The sequence below is a fragment of the Oncorhynchus mykiss genome, chromosome 1, assembly GCF_057628025.1.
Source record: "Oncorhynchus mykiss isolate SJ-2025 chromosome 1, ASM5762802v1, whole genome shotgun sequence".
Classification (NCBI taxonomy): Eukaryota; Metazoa; Chordata; class Actinopteri; order Salmoniformes; family Salmonidae; genus Oncorhynchus; species Oncorhynchus mykiss.
In genome coordinates, this window is record NC_143022.1 from 28583016 (window position 1) to 28605580 (window position 22565).

At 42.3% G+C, this 22565-nt stretch overlaps 1 pseudogene across 1 annotated transcript in view; it reads right to left on the reverse strand.

Moving 5' to 3' along the window:
- The window catches only part of LOC110532124 (splicing factor 3B subunit 3-like), a 36690-nt pseudogene extending 14587 nt beyond the window's left edge, over positions 1 to 22103 (reverse strand). Inside the window, exons 1-6 of the transcript XR_016483271.1 lie at positions 21930 to 22103; positions 21485 to 21626; positions 18654 to 18766; positions 18332 to 18498; positions 17810 to 17966; positions 6310 to 6373 (exon numbers count right to left, since the gene is read on the reverse strand). The product of XR_016483271.1 is annotated as a splicing factor 3B subunit 3-like (transcript). The remainder of the gene's footprint in view (positions 1 to 6309; positions 6374 to 17809; positions 17967 to 18331; positions 18499 to 18653; positions 18767 to 21484; positions 21627 to 21929) is intronic.
- Positions 22104 to 22565: the final 462 nt, after the last annotated feature.

The following is a 22565-nucleotide window of genomic DNA, read 5'->3' on the forward strand; positions in this document are numbered from 1 at the left end:
TTGAAAGCGTTCCACAGGGATTCTGGCCCATGTTGACTCCAATGCTTCCCAACAGTTGTATCATGTTGGCTGGATGTTCTATGGGTGGTGGGCCATTGTTGTTGTTTTTATTGTTTTGTTTTACCCCTTTTTCTCCCCAATTTCATGGTATCCCATTGTTTTTAGTAGCTACTCTCTTGTCTCATCGCTACAACTCCCGTACGGGCTCGGGAGAGACGAAGGTTGAAAGTCATGCGTCCTCCGATACACAACCCAACCAAGCCGCATTGCTTCTTAACACAGCGCCATCCAACCTGGAAGCCAGCCGCACCACTGCGCCCAGCCCGCCACAGGAGTCGCTGGTGCGCGATGAGACAAGGATTTCCCTACCGGCCAAACCCTCCCTAACCCGGGCGACGCTAGGCCAATTGTGCGTCGCCCCACGGACCTCCCGGTCGCGGCCGGTTACGACAGAGCCTGGGCACGAACCCAGAGTCTCTGGTGGCGCAGCTGGCGCTGCAGTACAGCGCCCTTAACCACTGCGCCACCCGGGAGGCCTGGTGGGCCATTGTTGATACACACGGTGTGCCTGGCAGTTATTACCCTACCCCGTTCAAATCTTTTGTCTTGCCCATTCACCCCCTGAATGGCACGCATACACAATCCACATCTCAAGCCTTAAAAATCCTTGTTTAACCAGTCTCCTCCCCTTCATCTACACCGATTGAAGTGGATTTAACAAGTGACATCAATAATAATATTTTGCTATTCCTTATCTCCACGTTGTCTCCCTTTTTGATACGAACTTCGAGCCGGTTCGTGACAACAGAGTGTACAAAACAGACGTAGACTGACCAGATGAAAGTTATGATCCCTTACTGATGTCACTTGTAAGAGAGACATGAGAAATTAATCACAACATTCCCTCTCAAACTGTGCCCTGAGACTACGGCAGAATCTCTCCTAATTTGGTACATGAAGCAATTACTATCAGTCCCATAGCTGTATTTGTATTCTTTACTAACCCAGTGCATTGCATAACAATCTTGAAATCTACTTCTGTAAACCAGTGTGTAGAAGATACAATGCCTGACTTATGCAGGCTAACCAGCTGTATGAGCCAAGTCAAGGATGAAAGTCAGAGTGAAAGTGAGCCAGGCCACTGCACTACACTGACAGGCTAAAGCTCCGAAATCACATGATTTCTTGGAATATACTGGCAGAGCAGTGTTTCCATTAGGGAAATGTGGTGACAGACAACTTGACTAAATGGGTCCAGTAAATGTACTGGCCCTATATGCATTGGGTGCATAATCCATTGCCTTCCATTAGTGATGATGTAGTTGATAACTTTAATAGCAAATTAAGAGCAACCATTAACGCTACAGCTCCACTAATGTTGAAAAAAAACACATTTAAAAACAGAGCTCTTTCGAATGAGGAAATAAATCCATTTTAAAAAGACAGGCAGAGTGGAAGTGGAGAAAGTCAATATTGCAGGTCCATTATGCTGCTCAGATCAATTAGAAAACGCCAAACAGGCTCATTTTTCTAACTTGATTACTAATAAATCCAAATAATTTGAGAGCGCTCTTCGACCATTGATGGCCAGATAAATCTTACTTCCGCAAACCTCCTACTGGTCAAAAGTTCTAGAACACCTACTCATTCAAGGGTTTTTCTTTATTTGACTATTTTCTACATTGTAGAATAATAGTGGAGACATAAAAACCGTGAAATAACACGTATGGAATCGTGTAGTAACCAAGAAAGTGTTAAACAAATCAAAACATGTTATATTTGAGATTCTTCAAATAGCCAACGACAGCTTTACACACTTGTCATTCTCTCAACCAGCTTCACCTGGAATGCTTTTCCAACAGTCTTGAAGGAGTTCCCACATATGCTGAGCACTTGTTGGCTGCTTTTCCTTGTCTCTGCAGTCCGACTCATCCCAAACCATCTCAATTTGGTTGAGGTCTGGGGATTGTGGAGGCCAGGTCATCTCATGCAGCACTCCATCACTCATTCTTGGTAAAATAGCCCTTACAAATCCTGGAGGTGTGTTGGGTCATTGTCCTGTTGAAAAACAAAATGATAGTGGGACTAAGCCCAAACCAGATGGAGTATCGCTGCAGAATGCTGTGGTAGCCATAATGGTTAAGTGTGAATTCTAAATAAAAATCAGACAGTGTCACCAGCAAAGCACCCCCACACAATAACACCTCTTCCACCATGCTATACGGTGGGAAATACACATTCAGAGATCATCCGTTCACCCACACCGTGTCTCACAAAGACACGGCGGTTGGAACCAAAAATCTCCCATTTGGAATCCAGACCAAAGGACAAATTTCCACCCGTCATGTCCATTGCTCGTGTTTCTTGGCCCAAACAATTTTCTTCTTCTTTTTGCTGTCCTCTAGTAGTGGGTTCTTTACAGCAATTTGAGCATGAAGGCCTGATTCGCAGTCTCCTCTGAACAGTTGATGTTGAGATGTGTCTGTTTTGCTTGAACTCTGAATCATTTATTTGGGGTGCAATTTCTGAGGCTGGTAATTCAAATGAACGTATCCTCTGCAGCAGAGGTAACTCTGGATCTTCCTTTCCTGTGGCATTCCTCATGAGAGCCAGTTCCTCATAGCGCTTGATGGTTTTTGCGACTGCACTTGAAGAATCTTTCAAAGTTCTTGAAATGTTCTGTATTGACTGACCTTCATGTCTTAAAGTAATGATGGACTGTCGATTATTTTATTTGATCTGTCCTTGCCATAATATGGACCTGGTCTTTTACCAAATAGGGCTATCTTCTGTGTACCACCACTACCTTGTCACAACACAACTGATGGGCTCAAACACATTGAGGAACTAAATTCCACAAATTTACTTTTAATAGAAATCCATTCCAGGTGACTACCTCATGAAGCTGGTTCAGAGAATGCCAAGTGTGCAAAGCAGTCAATGCAAAGGGTGGCTATTTGAAGAATCTCATATTTTGATATTTTTAACACTTATTTGGTTACTACATGATTCCATGTGTGTTATTTCATAGTTCAGTATTATTCTACAATGTAGAAAATAGTAAAAATAAAGAAAAACCCTTGAATGAGTAGGTGTTCTAAAACTTTTGACAGGTAGTGTACATGAACTATCCTCTACATCTACAGTGCATTCGGAAATTCCAAATGTTGTTACATTAGAACCTTATTCTAAAATGGATTCAATTGTCAGTCTCAATCTACACACAAAACCCCATAATGACAAATTAAAAACAGGTTTTTAGAAATGTTAGCAAATGTATTAAAAATAAAAACTCTGGCTGGGCCACTCAACGACATTCAGGAGACACTCCTGCGTTGTCTTGGCTGTATGCTTAGGGTCGTTGTCCTGTTAGAAGGTGAACTTTTGCCCCAGTCTGAGGTCCTGAGCGTTCTGGAGCAGGTTCTCATTAAGGATCTGTACTTTGCGTCATTCATATTTCCCTCAATCCTGACTAGTCTCCCAGTCCCTGCTCCCAAAAAAACATCCCACAGCATGACCGGGGAATTTTTCTGAATAAAAAATAAACTGAATGGAGCTAAGCATAGGCAAAATCCTATATGAAAACCTGGTTCAGTCTGCTTTCTACCAGACACTGGGAGACAAATTCAAATCAATAACCTAGAACACAAGGCCAAATCTACACTGGAGTTGGTTATCAAGAAGACAGAGAATGCTCCTGAGTGGCCGAGCTACAGTTTTGGTTTAATGGTCAACCACCAATTTGACAGGACATGAAGATAAATGTACAAATGTTGCAGAATCTAGGTGTATAAAGCGCTTACAGAAGTACCCAGAAAGACTCACAGCTGTAATCGCTACCAAAGGGGCTTAGGCAAATGAAATATTTCAGCATTTAATTTTTTATAAATTTGCAAATGACTAAAAACATGGTTTTCCCTTGGTCATTATGCAGTATTGGTGTAGATGGGTGAGAAATATTTAATACATTTTTCATTCAGGCTGTAATACAACTAAATGTGGAATAAGTCAAGGGGTATGAATACTTTGAAGGCACTGTAGCTGTGGATTCTTTCAAATCATAAGATTAGGCCTCTATTTGGGAAGACCACAATTTGAGCAGAGAGTGTGCCAATAAGCCTAGCTTATTGAAAATGCACATATGGAACTTATAACTGGCACACAGATCGGTAGAAATGTCAAGATGAATTGTAAGCTTCCCTAAACTTGAAACGTACTCGCCGCCTATGAAGTCTTTACATAAGAAATGTCTCTCCGTTTCCATGGTTGGAATTTGCCTATAGGCTACTTTGAAGCAAGGTAAAACATGCCTCATGAAGTAAAACATTCAGGTTTCAAAATAATTGAGTATGTTTTCAAATTGTATACTGCCTCTAGCTCACATTGTAAAGTGGTTATAATGCGCTGACAGCCTGTTGCCTGCACTTGAATGTGAGATGCGCTTCAATTGCCAGTTAAGAAATAATAATAGTAGCTCTTTAAAATCATGCACCAACATGTGATCACATTTAGAATTGTTGCGCAATGAATGGGCTTATAAAATAGCATTGTACTTCAGCAGCAACCAGCTGAGGTGCTGCAGTATGTTGTGTGTGATAGTTGTGTTGGATAAATAAGATCGGCTATATGATGACTAATGAAAATACACAAGGCAATTTAATTCCACTGTATTACGCTAATTAACATTTAGCCTAGACCAGCGATCATCAACTAGATTCAGCAGCGGGCCGATTTCGGAGTGGATGGTCGGGGGGCCGGAACATACTTACAATTTGTAGACTGGAAATTGACCGCAAGAAGCCCAAACAGATGTTAAGACAAACAATTTTAAAATCTTGCTTACCATTTGTATATGATCACGTGTCTCTCTATTATGCATGGGATTACTTGGGCACTGATTTCTTATCAGTGCTCAGACTGTCCGCAATAGGCTGAGAGAGGCTGAACTGAGGGCTTGTAGGCCTGTTGTAAGGCAGGTCCTCACCAAACATCACCAGCAACAACGTCACTTATGGGCACAAACCCACCGTCGCTGGACCAGACAGGACGGGCAAAAAGTGCTCTTCACTGACGAGTCGCGGTTTTGTCTCACCAGGGGTGATGGTCAGATTCGCGTTTTTCGTCGAAGGAATGAGCTTTACGGCCTGTACTCTGGAGCGGGATCAATTTGAGGTGGAGGGGCCATCATGGTCTGGGGCGGTGTGTCACAGCATGATCAGACTGAGCTTGTTGTCATTGCAGGCAATCTCAAGGCTGTGCGTTACAGGGAAGACATCCTCCTCCCTGATGTGGTACCCTTCCTGCAGGCTCATCCTGACATGACCCTCCAGCATGACAATGCCATCCTCCTCCCTGATGTGGTACCCTTCCTGCAGGATCATCCTGACATGACCCTCCAGCATGACAATGCCACCAGCCATACTGCTCGTTCTGTGCGTGATTTCCTGCAAGACGGGAAAATCCGTGTTCTGCCATGGCCAGCGAAGGGCCCGGATCTCAATCCCATAGAGCACGTCTGGGACCTGTTGGATCAGAGGGTGAGGGCCATTCCCCCCAGAAATGTCTGGGAACCTTGGTGGAAGAGTGGGATAACATCTCACAGCAAGAATTGGAACATCTGGTGCAGTCCATGAGGAGGAGATGCACTGCAATACTTAATGCAGCTGGTGGTGGCCATACCAAAATACTTTAGATTTTTTTTAAAACTTTTGATACTTTTGATTTTGACCTCCCCCTTTGTTCAGTGACACATTATTCCATTTCTGTTAGTCACATGTCTGTGGAACTTGTTAAGTTTGTCTCAATTAGGGGCCTCCCGGGTGGCGCAGTGGTTAAGGGCGCTGTACTGCAGCGCCAGCTGTACCATCAGAGTCCCTGGGTTCGCGCCCAGGCTCTGTCGTAACCGGCCGCGACCGGGAGGTCCGTGGGGCGACGCACAATTGGCCTAGCGTCGTCTGGGTTAGGGAGGTCGGTAGGGATCTCCTTGTCTCATCGCGCACCAGCGACTCCTGTGGCGGGCCGGGCGCAGTGCGCGCTAGCCAAGGTTGCCAGGTGCACGGTGTAGCCTCCACATTGGTGCGGCTGGCTTCCAGGTTGGATGCGCGCTGTACGGCTGGATATCATCACTTTTACAGCTTCTAATGGAAACCAAACTCTGTCCAAATCTGGTTTCTGGTGTGCATGTGAGTGAGTATCTGCATAAGTTTGTTCAAATGTAGTCATTGCTCAAATACTACTGTGGTATGTCACACACAGTGTGAATGTGTGTGTAGGAGCACTTTCTGGGAGGTGGAATAGCAGAACACATACCTCCAGTCCATGTCTGAGGACGGATTTGGGTCCCCTGCCACATGCTAATGAGGTCACCCCCCAGCTGTCAGGTCAGCAATCTAGAGACGGACAAAGAGTAAGAGAGATGTGTGAGTTAGAATATCAAGTAAAACAGGCACAGTCTCTGACAGTGTCTGTGTATAATGCGGAGATCAGAGGTTCTTAAACTCTCTATTATTACAGGTAGTTTACAATTAAATGTCACAATACATTCAATTTGGCTGCTGGGGGGCAAATTGTCCTCGTCCTGGAGAAGTTGTCAGTTGGACTACGGTCAACATCACTATAGATGACTATATTATTTGATTTGTTTGCCATCTAGTTTATCCCCTGAAAGTTTGTTAACTTGCCATATTGATGCTAGTCAATTTGATGTGGTCCATAAATCAATAGCCCAAATGTCTGTCAGGTGCAAAAGTAGTTAAAAAAATGTTTAAAAGAGGATCATGTTAATTTACTTTACTTACCACTCACTATACAGTATGTTCAGCCAACTGTACAAAGACTGGTGCTTGCAAAGTAAACATCTAACAGTACCACGGCAAATGCGCCCTACTGCTGCGTGATAGGCAGTGCCCACAAAAGATTGGAAATTAACCTAAACCACTCATACTCGTCAGGTATAGTTGGTAAATTTTATATCACGCAATTATCCAATGGCGCCTAATATTGAGAGATAACGTGAGGCTACCCTACGCATCTGAAATGACATGATCATGCAGTATAACAAAGCTAAAATGGGCACAATTGTTTTGCATGGAATAATCAGGAATGTGTAGGTCTGACTACGCTCTTAAAGACCAAATAGTTGGCATTTCGTTAAATTCCTTGAAAACAGCACACAGTTAAGTGGTTTTAGCAGAGCTGTGGGTCTCCTTGCTCCCCAGCAGCCAAATCTAACACTCTAAACCTTGTGAAGTTTTATTGAAAACCATTTAGTCAGAGAAGAGACATGACTCATCACTGCAACAGCATAACATCCCTCTCCTCAAACCCTGCCCCATTTGTCCTCCTACTAACCCGCACGGCAAGCAAGCAAAAATCAGTTTCATTGTGAGGCTGTCTGGCCTCTGCCGGCATGTGGTGAGCCACACCGTATCCAAAAATGGGAAAACACCTCGGTTGAGTACAAGAGGAAAAGGTGCATAACCTACCTTAAATACAAAAATCTATGGGAATCGAAAACTATTGACACGCACATAGGGTTGCACATTTTGGGGAATATTCAGTCGTGGAAACTTTATGGAACAGGAATAACAGGAATATGCAAATTAATACTAATACGATTTAAATGTAGATGTTTTTTGCATTGTTTATATTTACCATATGGAGACTAACAAACCTTATCATAAGTAGACATAATTGCAATGATTAACTCCTTCCTATAGAAATAAAACAATTTAGTTACAATCTGAACTTTAATTAAATGAGTCGACTCTTCACATGGGATGATTTCACTGAACAACAAAAGGAAATATTGAATGATCCATCGCATCTCCCAAAAGGTTTTCAATATTTTCACTTATTTTCACTCACTTTTGTTGCCAGCGTTTTAGACATTAATGGCTGTGTGTTGAGTTATTTTGAGGGTACAGCAAATTTACACTGTTATACAAGCTGTACACGCACTACTTTACATTGTAGCAAAGTGCCATTTCTTTAGTGTTGTCACATGAAAAGATATACTCAAATATTTACAAACATGTGAGGGGTGTACTTGTGATATTCTGTACATCTGTAAAATGATAGCCAAAGCTTTAGCCTAGAAACTGTCTTCCTCTCAGGCTTCCATGTCTTCTGGACCTCCTCAATGTCCATTTCTTGAACAGCAGACTGAGGCCTCATCGTCACTGTCCAACCTTGAGGATGGCTCGTTGTCAGGCTCAAAAAGCCTCAAATTTGCCTGGATGGCCACCAATTTTTCAACCCTTATATTGGTCTGTAGCCTGTTGCGTGCTTTGGTGTGTGTTCCCAAACAAGGGAATTGAATTCACAAATGCAAAACCAGTTGCGCTCTGAGGCGGCTGATGTTGGTGGGATTTGGAGAATGGAGGCAACAGGGTAAAGAGCCTCAAATCCACAAAGTCTCTTCCACCAGGTGGCTGATGATATGTTGGCACGACTGCCATATTGCATCTCCATCCCAAAGGACTTGCTTGGAAGTGTACTTTGCCAGACTGCCAAGAACCTTGCCCTCATCCAGGCCAAGGTGGCGAGACACGGTAGTGATGACACCATAGGCCTTGTTGATCTCTGCACCAGACAGGATGCTCTTGCCAGCATACTTGGGGTCCAACATGTACGCTACGGCGTGTATGGGCTTCAGGCAGAATTCTTCATGCTTTTTGATGCATTTCAGAACTGCAGTCTCCTCTGCTTGGAGCAACAGTAAAGTGGGCAGGGCGGATTTCTTCCCTTACATCTGCAAGCAGAGTCTGAACATCAGACAGGATGGCATTGTCTCCTTCAATCCATGCAATGGCTACTGCTATATGTTTCAGGAGTTGAGGACGCTTACCACTCTCTCTCAAAATACATAATCCAGGAGGCTCCTCTTGATGGGGCTGTCCATATCAGCAAACTGTGATATGGACATTTCTTGGAGAGACTCCTTCCCCTCCAGGAAACTGTCAAACATGATGACAACACCGCCACCCTGTTGCTGGCCAGCTTCAATGTGGTGCTCTTATTCTTCTCACTTTGCTTGGTGAGGTAGATTTCTGCTATAACTTGATGACCCTTTACATACCTAACCATTTCCTTGGCTCTCTTGCAGAGTGTATCCATTGTTTTCAGTACCATGACGTCCTTGAGGAGCAGATTCAATGCATGAGCAGCACAGCCAATGGGAGTGATGTGAGGGTAGGACTCCTCCACTTTAGACCAAGCAGCCTTCATGTACGCAGCATTGTCTGTCACCAGTGCAAATACCTTATGTGGTCCAAGGTCATTGCTGACTGCCTTCAGCTCATCTACAATGTCGAGACTGGTGTGTCTGTTGTCCCTTGTGTCTGTGCTCTTGTAGAATTACTGGTTGAGGGGTGGAGATGTAGTTAATTATTCCTTGCCCACGAACATTCAACCACCCATCAGAGATAACTGCAATACAGTCTGCTTTCTCTATGATTTGCTTGACCTTCACTTGAACTCTGTTGAACTTTGCATCTAGCAAATGAGTAGATAAAGCATGTCTGGTTGGAGGGGCGTATGCTGGGCGAAGAACATTCAGAAATCTCTTCCAATACACATTACCTGTGAGTATCAGAGGTGAACCAGTTGCACACACAGCTCGAACAAAACATTGATCATTTCTCTGACCACATTCCTCCATTGAGTCAAAACAACTTCTGATTCAAGAAGGAATATGAGCTGTTGCTATCTGATTCATCATTTTCACCTCGAATAGAAGTAAAGGGACTTTTGTCAGAGGTTGCTTGTTGTGAGCACTAAAGGAACTTTATGCACTTGGCCAGATGATTCTGCATCTGTTGCATTCTTCACATATGATTTGGCACAGTATTTGCAAATGTACACAGCTTTTCCTTCTACATTAGCTGCAGTGAAATGTCTCCACACATCAGATGGCATTTTCCTGTAAAGATGAGGGGTAAAAAAAAATGTAAAAAATTAAAAAAAATACAATTCCATGTACAGATAAATAGTTAAGCAGTTCGATTAAACTCCTCCTTCATAAAATAAATGTTTAAAATGAAACATGGAAATAGGTGAATTAACACTCAGTTAGCAGGCTCAAGCAAGCGAAATCCCACATGGTAGCAAAAACTAACTAGCAGAAATTGTTAAGTTAGAAATGATTTAAACACTTTGCTGTAGGCAACCATTTACTAGTTAACAAAATATAATGTATATCATGTAAAATATTCACCCCACCCAGTATTGTAATCAAAACTTACCAGAAAGCATGTGGTCCTTGGCTCAGACAGTGTAGTAGTGTGGGATCAATAGCAACTCAGTGTGCAAGCTCTTGAGAATCAGCTGTACATGTGATGGAAGAATGCACTGTGCATGCAGAGGGTTGCAAATCCACTGAATTGGGGAAAGTTTAACTAAAATATGCCACAAGATCTAGATTTGCCACAAAAAAGTTCAGTTAAAAGCTAAAATGTTTGATGAATTTAAGCTAAATGAACTTCCCATGGAAAATTTCCCCCAAAATTCTGGATATTTACCATGAAGTTTCCGACCTTTTGCAATCCTACACGCACACCAAATACACAACACAGAAATATATATACACACACACACACACACACACACCTCTGCTAAGCTTCCCAATAAAGCAATAAAAATTTTAAAGTATCCCAGAAAAGTGCTAAAGAAATGGCCCACGTTAACATGAGAAGCGTGGAAGTGGGCGGATTTCCTTGTCCTTCTCATCAGCCGTGATTCTGGGCAGCTCCATAATAAGAGATGTGACCGTTCCTGGTACAAAAACAATGCCTTATCCCAGAGCTCGAGTAAATTACCTTACTAAGCTGCTCCCAAATGTACTACTTCAGGACATGGAAATAGATTTAATGACATTATGAAGGGCAATTTTGAAAAGTTGAAACTGGATTTTAAAGAGTTGATTGACTCCTCTGTTAAACACCAATAAGACTCATCATATCTGGCCCTCTGCCATCTCTGAATCGCGGCATTGTACGCTTTAGCAGGATTCTCTCTTCACAACTGGCTACGTGATAATTGCAGCTCAATGTGTAACTTTTGTTGACAATTGCGATACCTTTTTGGAAACAAAATACGTTTTATAAGGAGGATGGGATCTACTAAAATCATATGGGATCCAGTTTCCTTTCACAGCACTATAAGGTTGCATTGAGACTAGAGGTCGACTGATTAATCTGCATTTTTGGATGCCGATTACATTGCAATCCACGAGGAAACTGTGCAGCAAGGAGCCAAGGTACGTTGCTAGCTAGCATTAAACTTATCTTATCACTAGTTAACTGCACATGGTTTAACTACCTGGGTTGCATATAGTCAATGCGGTGCCTGTTAATTTATCAGCGAATCACAGTCTACTTTGACAAACGGGTGAGAATTTCACAAAAGCGCATTTGCGAAAAGCATAATTGTTGCACCAATGAACCTAACCACAAACATCAATGCCTTTCTTAAAATCAATACACAAATATATATATTTTTTAGTTAAAAGAAATTCATGTTAGCAGGCAATATTAACTAGGGGAATTGTCACCTCTTGCGTTCAGTGCAAGCAGAGTCAGGGTATATGCAACAGTTTGGGCCACCTGGCTCGTTGCGAACTGTGTGAAGACCATTTCTTCCTAACAATGACTAATTCATTTGCCAGAATTATGACATAACATTGAAGGTTGTGCAACGTAACAGCAATATTTAGACTTAGGGTTGCCACTGGTTTGATAAAATATGGAAGAGTTCCGTATTTCACTGAAAGAATAAACGTTTTGTTTTCAAAATGATAGTTTACGGATTTGACCATATTAATGACCTAAGGCTCGTATTTCTGTGTGTTATATTCTAATTAAATGTATGATTTGATAGAGCAGTCTGAGCGGTGGTAGGCAGCAGCAGGCTCGTAAGCATTCAAACAGCACTTTCCTGTGTTTGCCAGCAGCTCTTCGCAATGCTTGAAGCGCAGCGCTTTATGACTTCAAGCCTATCAACTCCCAAGATAAGGCTGGTAATACTATAATGCCTATAAGAACATCCAATAGTCAAAGGTATGAGAGATACAAATGGTATAGAGAGAAATAGTATTATAATAACTACAACCTAAAACGTCTTACCTGGGAATATTGAAGACTCATGTTAAAAGGAACCACCAGCTTTCATATGATCTCATGTTCTGAGCAAGGAACTTAAACGTTAGCTTTTTTACATGGCACATATTGCACTTTACTTTCTTCTCCAACACTATTTTTGGATTATTTAAACCAAATTGAACATGTTTCATTATTTATTTGAGACTAAATTGATTTTATTTATGTGTTATATTAAGTTAAAATAAGTGTTCATTCAGTATTGTTGTAATTGTCATCTCAGACATATATAAAAACGTGTGTGTGTGTATATACAGTATACACGCACACAGGCTTTGTTTTTTTGGTCCTCCAATCGGTATCGGCGGTGTAAAATCATAGTGGGTCGACCTCTAGTTGAGACAATGACGTAAGCCTAGCTTAGCTAATCCCTACCATTGTGACGTTGAATTGTCATAACACTTCAGCAAATATACATTACACCAGGGGCCGTCAATAGACAATATAAGTAACCTAATTTGTCCCTTTAACTGCCCTGGAATGCCTCTACTGATCCTACAGCTATTGTATGCAGTAATCATGTACCTATGAACCAGATTTATACTGTTAGCATTAAGTCTGTGTGCCCTAGGAGGAAGTCCACTGAGCAGCTCACCCTGCACTAACAAAGAACATGAGCACAGCTGCTGCTAAGATTCCCAGTAAAGCAATGAAAGCAAGTAAGCATCCCAGAAGAAAAGTGCTCAAAATAGCCCATGTTAACAAATGTAGCTTAATTAAGAAACAAGGTTAGCTTATCACAGCAACCCTTTTTTGTGGGATACACAAGGCAATTACAGGTCTTGTGGTATATTTTGGTTAAACTATCCCCAAATCAGTGGAATTGCAACCCTCTGCATGCACAGTGCATACTTCCATCACATGTGCAGGGTCATCAAGTTATAGCAGCAAGCTACCTCACCAAGCAAAGTGAGAAGAACAAGAGCACCACATTGAAGCTGCCCAGCAACACCCGTTAGGGTGGTGTGGTCATCATGTTTGACAGTTTCCTGGAGGAAACTTGCCAATAGGGACAGCCCCATCAAGAGGATCCTCCAGGATGATGTATTTTGGGAGAGAGTGGTAAGCAGCCTGAAACCTATAGCAGTAGCCATTGCACGGATTGAGGGAGACAATGCCATCCTGTCAATCAAGAAAAAGCTTCAAACTGTAACCAGTGCCTGCAACCTGGTTCAGGTTATCAGTCAACCTACCATGGTAGTTACAAACAATACAGGAAATAAATCAACATGTATTAATCACATCTTTACTAATGCTGCAGAAATGAGCTTGAAAGCAGTATCCAGATCCATCAGATATAGTGATCACAATATAGTAGCCATATCTAGGAAAACTTAAGTTCCAAAGGCTGGGCCTAATATAGTGTATAAGTAAGTGTATTTTGTATTGATTCTTATGTTATTGATGTAAAGAATATCTGTTGGTCTGTGGTGTGTAATGAGGAGCAAACAGATACTGTACTTGACACAATTATGAAATTGCTTATTCCAGTTGATAATAAGCATTAAGAAAATGACTGAAAACTTAAATCCCTGTGGATTGATGAGGAATTGAAAAATGGTATGGTTGAGAAGGATGAGGCAAAAATGACGGCACAACCGATTGGCAGACTTATTGCAAATTGAGAAATCATGTGGTTAAACTGAATAAAAATAATTAACTACACTATGAAACAAAGACATTAAATAAAGAATGATAGTAAAAAGCTTTGGAGCACCTTAAATTACATTTTGGGAAAAAAGGCAAACTCCATCATTCATTGAATCAGATGGATCAATTCATCACAACACCAACTGATAATGTCCACTACTTCAATTATTTTTTAATTGGCAAGATTAGCAAACATAGGCATGACATGCCAGTAATAAATACTGACACTATACATCCAACTATACAGTGCCTTGCGAAAGTATTCGGCCCCCTTGAACTTTGCGACCTTTTGCCACATTTCAGGCTTCAAACATAAAGATATAAAACTGTATTTTTTTTGTGAAGAATCAACAACAAGTGGGACACAATCATGAAGTGGAACGACATTTATTGGATATTTCAAACTTTTTTAACAAATCAAAAACTGAAAAATTGGGCGTGCAAAATTATTCAGCCCCTTTACTTTCAGTGCAGCAAACTCTCTCCAGAAGTTCAGTGAGGATCTCTGAATGATCCAATGTTGACCTAAATGACTAATGATGATAAATACAATCCACCTGTGTGTAATCAAGTCTCCGTATAAATGCACCTGCACTGTGATAGTCTCAGAGGTCCGTTAAAAGCGCAGAGAGCATCATGAAGAACAAGGGACACACCAGGCAGGTCCGAGATACTGTTGTGAAGAAGTGTAAAGCCGGATTTGGATACAAAAAGATTTCCCAAGCTTTAAACATCCCAAGGAGCACTGTGCAAGCAATAATATTGAAATGGAAGGAGTATCAGACCACTGCAAATCTACCAAGACCTGGCCGTCCCTCTAAACTTTCAGCTCATACAAGGAGAAGACTGATCAGAGATGCAGCCAAGAGGCCCATGATCACTCTGGATGAACTGCAGAGATCTACAGCTGAGGTGGGAGACTCTGTCCATAGGACAACAATCAGTTGTATATTGCACAAATCTGGCCTTTATGGAAGAGTGGCAAGAAGAAAGCCATTTCTTAAAGATATCCATAAAAAGTGTTGTTTAAAGTTTGCCACAAGCCACCTGGGAGACACACCAAACATGTGGAAGAAGGTGCTCTGGTCAGATGAAACCAAAATTGAACTTTTTGGCAACAATGCAAAACGTTATGTTTGGCGTAAAAGCAACACATCTCATCACCCTGAACACACCATCCCCACTGTCAAACATGGTGGTGGCAGCATCATGGTTTGGGCCTGCTTTTCTTCAGCAGGGACAGGGAAGATGGTTAAAATTGATGGGAAGATGGATGGAGCCAAATACAGGATCATTCTGGAAGAATGAGACTGGGACGGAGATTTGTCTTCCAACAAGACAATGATCCAAAACATAAAGCAAAATCTACAATGGAATGGTTCAAAAATAAACATATCCAGGTGTTAGAATGGCCAAGTCAAAGTCCAGACCTGAATTCAATCGTGAATCTGTGGAAAGAACTGAAAACTGCTGTTCACAAATGCTCTCCATCCAACCTCACTGAGCTCGAGCTGTTTTGCAAGGAGGAATGGGAAAAATGTTCAGTCTCTCGATGTGCAAAACTGATAGAGACATACCCCAAGCGACTTACAGCTGTAATCGCAGCAAAAGGTGGCGCTACAAAGTATTAACTTAAGGGGGCTGAATAATTTTGCACGCCCAATGTTTCAGTTTTTGATTTGTTAAAAAAGTTTGAAATATCCAATAAATGTCATTCCACTTCATGATTGTGTCCCACTTGTTGTTGATTCTTCACAAAAAAATACACTTTTATATCTTTATGTTTGAAGCCTGAAATGTGGCAAAAGGTCGCAAAGTTCAAGGGGGCCGAATACTTTCGCAAGGCACTGTATCTGACCAAACTATTATAGACAAGCATTGTAATTTTTCATTCTGTAAAGATAGTGTGGAAGAGGTGAAAAGTATTGTTTATCATCAATGACAAGCCACGGGGTCTGACTACTTGGGTGGAAAATTACTGAGGACAATAGAGGACGATATTGTCACTCCTATTTGCCATATTTCCAATTTAAGCCTACTAGAATGTGTGTGCCCCCAGGCTTGGAGGGAAACAAGTCATTCCGCTACCTAAGAATAGTAAAGCCCCCTTTACTAGCTCAAATAGGTAACCAATCCGCCCATTACCTTAGTCAACTTTTGGAAACAATTGTTTGACCAGATGGAATGCTATTTTACAGTAAACAAATTAACAAGACTTTCATCACACTTATAGTGAAGGACATTCAACAAGATCAGCACTTACACAAATGACTGATGATTGGCTGAGAGAAAGAGATGATAAAAACATTGTGGGGGCTGTTTTGTTAGACTTCAGTGCGGCTTTTGACATCATCAACCATAGTCTGCTGCTGGAAAAATGTACATGTTATGGCTTTACACCCCTTCTATACTGTGGATATAAAGTTACCTGTCTAACAGAGCACAGAGGGTGTAATTAAATGGAAGCCTCTTCGACATAATCCAGGTAGAATTAGGAATTCCCCAGGGGAGCTGTCTACTTTAAAAAAATCTTTACTAACGACAAGCATAAAGTCAGTGTGTCTATGTAAGGGAAAGGGGAGGATACCTAATCAGTTGTACAGCTGAACATATTCAACTGAAATGTGTCTTCCGCATTTAACCCAACCCCTCTGAATCAGAGAGGTGCGAGGGGCTGCCATAATCGACATCACGTCGTCGGCACCCGGGGAAGTGGGTTAACTGTCTGGCTCAGGGGCAGAACGACAGATTTTTACCTTGTCAGCGCGGGGATTCGGTAACCTTCCGGTTACTGGCCCAACCACTAGGTTACCTGCCGCCCCTATGCGGACGACTCAACACTATACATGTCAACTTCTACAGCGACTTAAATGACTGCAACACTTAAGAGTTGCAGTTCGTTTCAGAATGGCTGGCAAGGAATAAGTTACTCCTAAATAATTGAAAAACTAAAAGCGTTATTTGGGACAAATCATTCGCTAAATCCTAAACCTCAACTAAACAATGTGGAAATAGAAGTTGAGGTGACGAAACTGCTTGGAGTTACCCTAGATTGTAAACTGTCATGGTCAAATCATATTGATATAACAGTAGCTAAGATGGGGAGAAGTTGGTCTATAATAAAGCGCTGCTCTACCTTCTTAACAACACTATCAAAAAGACAGGTCCTGCAGGCCCTAGTTGTCGCACGTGTACTACTGTTCAGTCGTGAGTTACCCTAGATTGTAAACTGTCATGGTCAAATCATATTGATATAACAGTAGCTAAGATGGGGAGAAGTTGGTCTATAATAAAGCGCTGCTCTACCTTCTTAACAACACTATCAAAAAGACAGGTCCTACAGGCCCTAGTTGTCGCACGTGTACTACTGTTCAGTCGTGAGGTCAGGTGCCACAAAGAGGGACTTAGGAAAATTGCAATTGGCTCAAAACAGGGCAGCACGGCTAGCCCTTGGACGTACACATTAATAACATGCATGTCGATCCCTCATGGCTCAAAGTGGAGGAGAGAGTGACTTAATCACTACTTGTATTTGTGAGAGGTATTGACATGTTGAATGCACCGAGCGGTCTGTTTAAACTATTGGCACACAGCTCAGACACCCATGCAGACCCCACAAGACATGCCACCAGAGGTCTCTTAAAAGTCCAAGTCCAGAGCAGACTATGGGAGAAGCACAGTACTACATAGAGCCATGAATACATGGAACTATATTCCACATCAAGTAACTCATGCAAAAAAACGATGAAAATACACCTTACGGAACAGCAGGGACTGTGAAGCAACTCAAACATAGGCACAGACATGTATATATACACACGGTAACATACACACCATTCAGACATAGATTCTGTGTTGTAGATATGTGGTAATAGAGTAGGAGCCTGAGGGCATTCTGCTGTGAATGTATTGTAATGTTTTTAAAATTGTACAAGTGCCTTCGTTTGACTGGACCCCAGGAAGACTATCTGCTGCCAACGGAGCTCCATCCTAAATACACACACCTGGCAGGAGATGGGGGAGAGGTTCTCCTGCTCGTCCACCAGCACCAGGTTCTTGAGGGGGCGTGGCTGGGAGAAGAAATCTCCCTCCAGGGGCATGGCAGAGGACAATTCTGGCTCTTCATCATCATCTCCAAGATGGGCTATCTGGTAAAGGTAACTAGCAGAGAGAGAAGGGAGGAGACTATGAACTCACCGATTCACACAGAAGAGCAAGATGATAAAGATGGATGTCTCAGTAATGTGTGGTATTGAGGGGGATTCTAGCGAAATGAATGACTTACTGGTTGCCGAACTCTGAAGAGACAAATAAAAAGCCGGTCTTCAGCTGTGGCTACAGGGATGGTGTCAAAGTACTTCATCCTCATCTCTGTAAATATTTTTGAATGAGAAGGAATCCCATCATGTGAACACAGACCTGTGTGTGTGCTGAGATCAGGTGTTTATGCTATATTCATGTTGTCAGAGAAGAGACATGAAGACTCATCACTTCAACAGCACTCTTTGCTGCCCTCCCCCAGTTTCTATCTCAGACTGCACACTGCTGCCCTCACCATCTCCTCATCCGTCTCCAGGGTGACCTTGAAGATGTCCCCCTGCTCCGTTTGGGCCAGGAAGAAGAACATGGACTTGGTCTTGTAGGTGGCTGAGCAGACGAAGATCATGCCTCTCTCAGAATCATCCAGGTCATTCTGTGTTTAGGGCAAAATAAAGAATGAGGGCACTGTGTGGATAGTACTAATAACTTAAAACTGATCCATACAAACATTCACAAATTCAACGTGACTGGTCTGGTTAGCCAAGTCCTTTGTTAGTACATTTTTTACTAAACTTTACAGAAACTCACCCTCCTGCGTGGGATGGGACAGCGAATGTCAGGCTGATTGCCAAAGTTTTTGTAGGTAATGTAGTGCTCTGAACAGATGAAAACTCCACTGGGACCATGAGAGCCTCCAGGAACTGGACAAAAGAGGGGGTCATGATGACACAATGTTTACACTAGGGATGCAAATTTCGGTAAATTATGCTGCCGACTAACTGACCCTCCTCATTAACCGGTCAACAAACTTTTTTTTCCAAACAGTAAAATACTATCAGAGACCTGTATATAATGATGAGATGCTTGTCTCCGCCCTAACAATAAGAGTTATTCCAAGGTGGGGAGGCAGGCGACAAGTTTAGGCCCAAAATAAAGACCACAGAAACATTGGGATTATTTGGGACCAATTTTGGTCGAGAGCGAAACCTCTCGCTTCGCCTCTTCCTCTCCGATACCAAGCACACATACAACTTTATCCATTTAAGAGTTTAACAGAAACATGCAACAATAGAAAACCTATAGTCCTCCAGTCAAAAGACTACAGCCTATTACTAAACATGCAACTGCTGTAATGAAGCAACTGCTGTAATGAAGCAGCTACTAAAACATCATTTTCAAACATTACCAAAAAGCAATTCATGGGAAAACAGTTCTAAACAGCACATGTAACAAATCTCAGTTAGAAATTTAGAAAGAGGGGAATTTAATAGTAACTAGGATTCGGAAAGTATTCAGACCCCTTGACTTCCCCACATTAGAATACGGCTGTAACGTAACAAAAAATAGATTAAATCGTCCCCCGCCAATATACATGCCATACCCCATAATGACAAAGCAAAAACAGTTTTTTTTTTAAAAAGTATATGGAAATATTACATTTACATAAGTATTCAGACCCTTTACTCAGTACTTTGCTGAATCACCAGTCTTCTTGGGTATGACGCTACAAACTTGGCACACCTATATTTGGTGGAGCTCCTCCCATTCTTCTCTGCATATCCTCTCAAGCTGTCAGGTTGGATGGGGAGCGTCAATGCACAGTTATTTTCAAGTCTCTTCGGAGAAATTCGATCAGGTTAAAATGTGGGCTCTGGCTGGGTTACTCAAGAACTTTCAGAGACTTGTCCCGAAGCCACTCCTGCGTTGTCTTGGCTGTGTGCTTAGGGTTGTTGTCCTGTTGGAAGGTGAACATTCACCCCAGTCTGAGGTCCTGAGCGCTCTGGAGCAGGTTTTCATCAAGGATCTCTTTCCTTTGATCCTGACTAGTCTCCCAGTCCCTGCCACTATAAAACATCCCCATAGCATGCTGCCACCATGCTTCACCTTAGAGTTGGTGGCAGGTTTCCTCCAGACATGACACTTCAGGCCAATGAGTTCAAGCAGGATTTCATCAGACCAGGGAATCTTGTTTCTCATGGTCAGAGTCCTTTAGGTGCCTTTTGGCAAACTCCAAGTTGGCTGTCATGTGCCTTTTACTGAGGAGAGACTTCCTTCTGGCCATTCTACCGTAAAGGTCTGATTGGTAGAGTGCTGCAGGGTGCACCTGAGTTCAAATTCGAGTCTCATAGCAAAGGGTCTGAATACTTATGCAAATACGGTATCTGTTTTTATTTTTAATAAATGTGCAAAAAATATTAAAAAACTGTTTGCTTTGTCATTATCGGGTATTGTGTGTAGATTGAGGGAAAATGTTTTAATTAATATATTTTATTACAAGGCTATAACGTAACAAAATGTGGAAAAAGTCAAGGGCTCTGAATACTTTCCGAATGCACCACATGTGTACAACTTCATGAGCTGGATTGCTCGTCGTCGCAATTGTTTTATTTTCGTTTGCGCTCATTAGCATATTTAGCTAGCAGCCTCCTTGGAAATGTTCTATTATTTGTGCTAATGTGTTAGCATTCTGGTCACATATGCTTAATGGTCTATTTTGTGTTTTTGTGACGATATGAAAATCTGGAAACTGCCCAACCCTAGTTGCTAATATGACTAGGACTGTGCCTTTGGCTTCTTATATGAAACCAAATAGAACAGGAGAGAAATGCTGGTTAATGGCATGAGGAAGTCTTGATAAAATAATTTCCTCAACATTTATGGCTAGATTTTCGCAAGGCTACTTTGAAGCAAGACATGCCTCATTATTTGACATTAAGTAAAAGGTTTAGCTTTCAAACAATTACTGCCTCAAGCTCACAATTTACATTGTAGCTATCAAAGTTCAACATGCGATTGCATTTAGAATTGTTATTTGTTGCTCAATGACTGGGCTTACAGAAGCAGGTTTCACTCCATGACATGCTTTTTGACGAGCTCTCGCGCTATTCAGCTACTCAAACTAGGCTCCAAATGCAATAAATAAGATGCATGACGACTAACAAAAATACATGCGCCAATTTAATTCCACACAATTATGCAAATGACCCTAGAGACCGATAAGCACGACCAGTCAAATGTATTTTCGGCAGCTAACCGATTAACATACCTGGTTTACACTGTAGTGTTACAAAAAACAATCCAGGCTTTGAAGACACTAACAGAACAGCTACAACAGTGAGCTTTTTTGGGTTGAAATCAGAAGCTCTCTCCAGTGGATAGTCAGGGAAGAGACATGATAATCACATGTCAACCCAAATTTTCTGCACAGATTCTCTCTATATAGTGGCACTGTGTCCATTTCCCAGCCAGTGGGTGTGCAGTCATCCAAACAATGAGGACTAATCTTCACCCCAGCAGGAAGAAGTGAGGAGCAATGCGCAAGGGCAGACCTCACTCATCAGTAGAACACAAGAGGAAAGGCTGCAAACAACTCATAACTTGGCTCTGACCACCCTCTACTGGAAATAATAAGTAGCTACCTGTGATGAGGAAGTTGCCATGCTCCTCCTGGGCCTCGCTGTACTTGCGCACCACGTGGTTCAGACCGAGGTCCAACTCATAGAAGGTCAGTGTCTGCTGGGTATTGGATGCAGCCTCTCCAGTGGGGTCATTGTCAGCTTCCTGGACAGAGGTAGAAGTAATAGGTCACATGCTGTGGGTCAGTGGAAACAAAGAGGACGGGATGAGGATTTACAGGACAGCTGTAGTAGCAGAGCAGCTGGGGATCAGAGGTGTCTAAGCTCTCTCCAGTGGTTTGTCAGAGAAGAGACATGAAGACTCATCATTTCAACAACACTTGGGTGGGTAGAGAGCGAATAAAGTAGCAGCACATCTGAGTCTGTGTAAAGAAGTCCAGGTATGTCGAACGTAACAAGAGTGCATGAGCCAATTCACATATCATAGGGGTCAGTGCTGGGCTCTCACCTCATAGTCAGTCTCTAGACAGGCAAACATTGGGTTCTCAAAGCACTCGTCCACTCCTACCACGTGGTACACCTGCAGGTTGGCCTTGTGAGCCTCCAGGGGCGAGGAGATGGTGAGACGTGCTGCTGCATCTCTGTTCAGGATGTATACCAGCTTCTGCTTCTCAATGGCACTTGGAAACACAGAGGTAATCAGTAAACTACAACACCTGGAAACAAATATGTAAATCAGTAAACTACAACTCGGAGATGAAAACCGTCCATCAAGTCACAGATGTCAACAACAAAAAATTACCGTTATCAACACTTTCCAAAACAATCTCTCTCAGTTCTCGGAGCTTATTTACCCATCATGACTGCCCTGCCCTTGGGGTCAACGGCAAGGAACTGTCCAGGGATGATGCGACGACAGCCACTCTTGCCATAGGTCTCCTGATGGATCTTCTCAAACGTGTTATTGGAGGGGTGGTACTCCAGGATCACGATGAGGCCCGAGTCACTGCCCACCACAATGTAGTCTAGGGATGAAAAGCACAAATGTCTCAAAAGAGATTTCAAAATCAGAGCTTTTCAACCACATACATAGAAAATATGAATCTACATTACACACAGCAACTACTCTTTTGACGCCAAGATT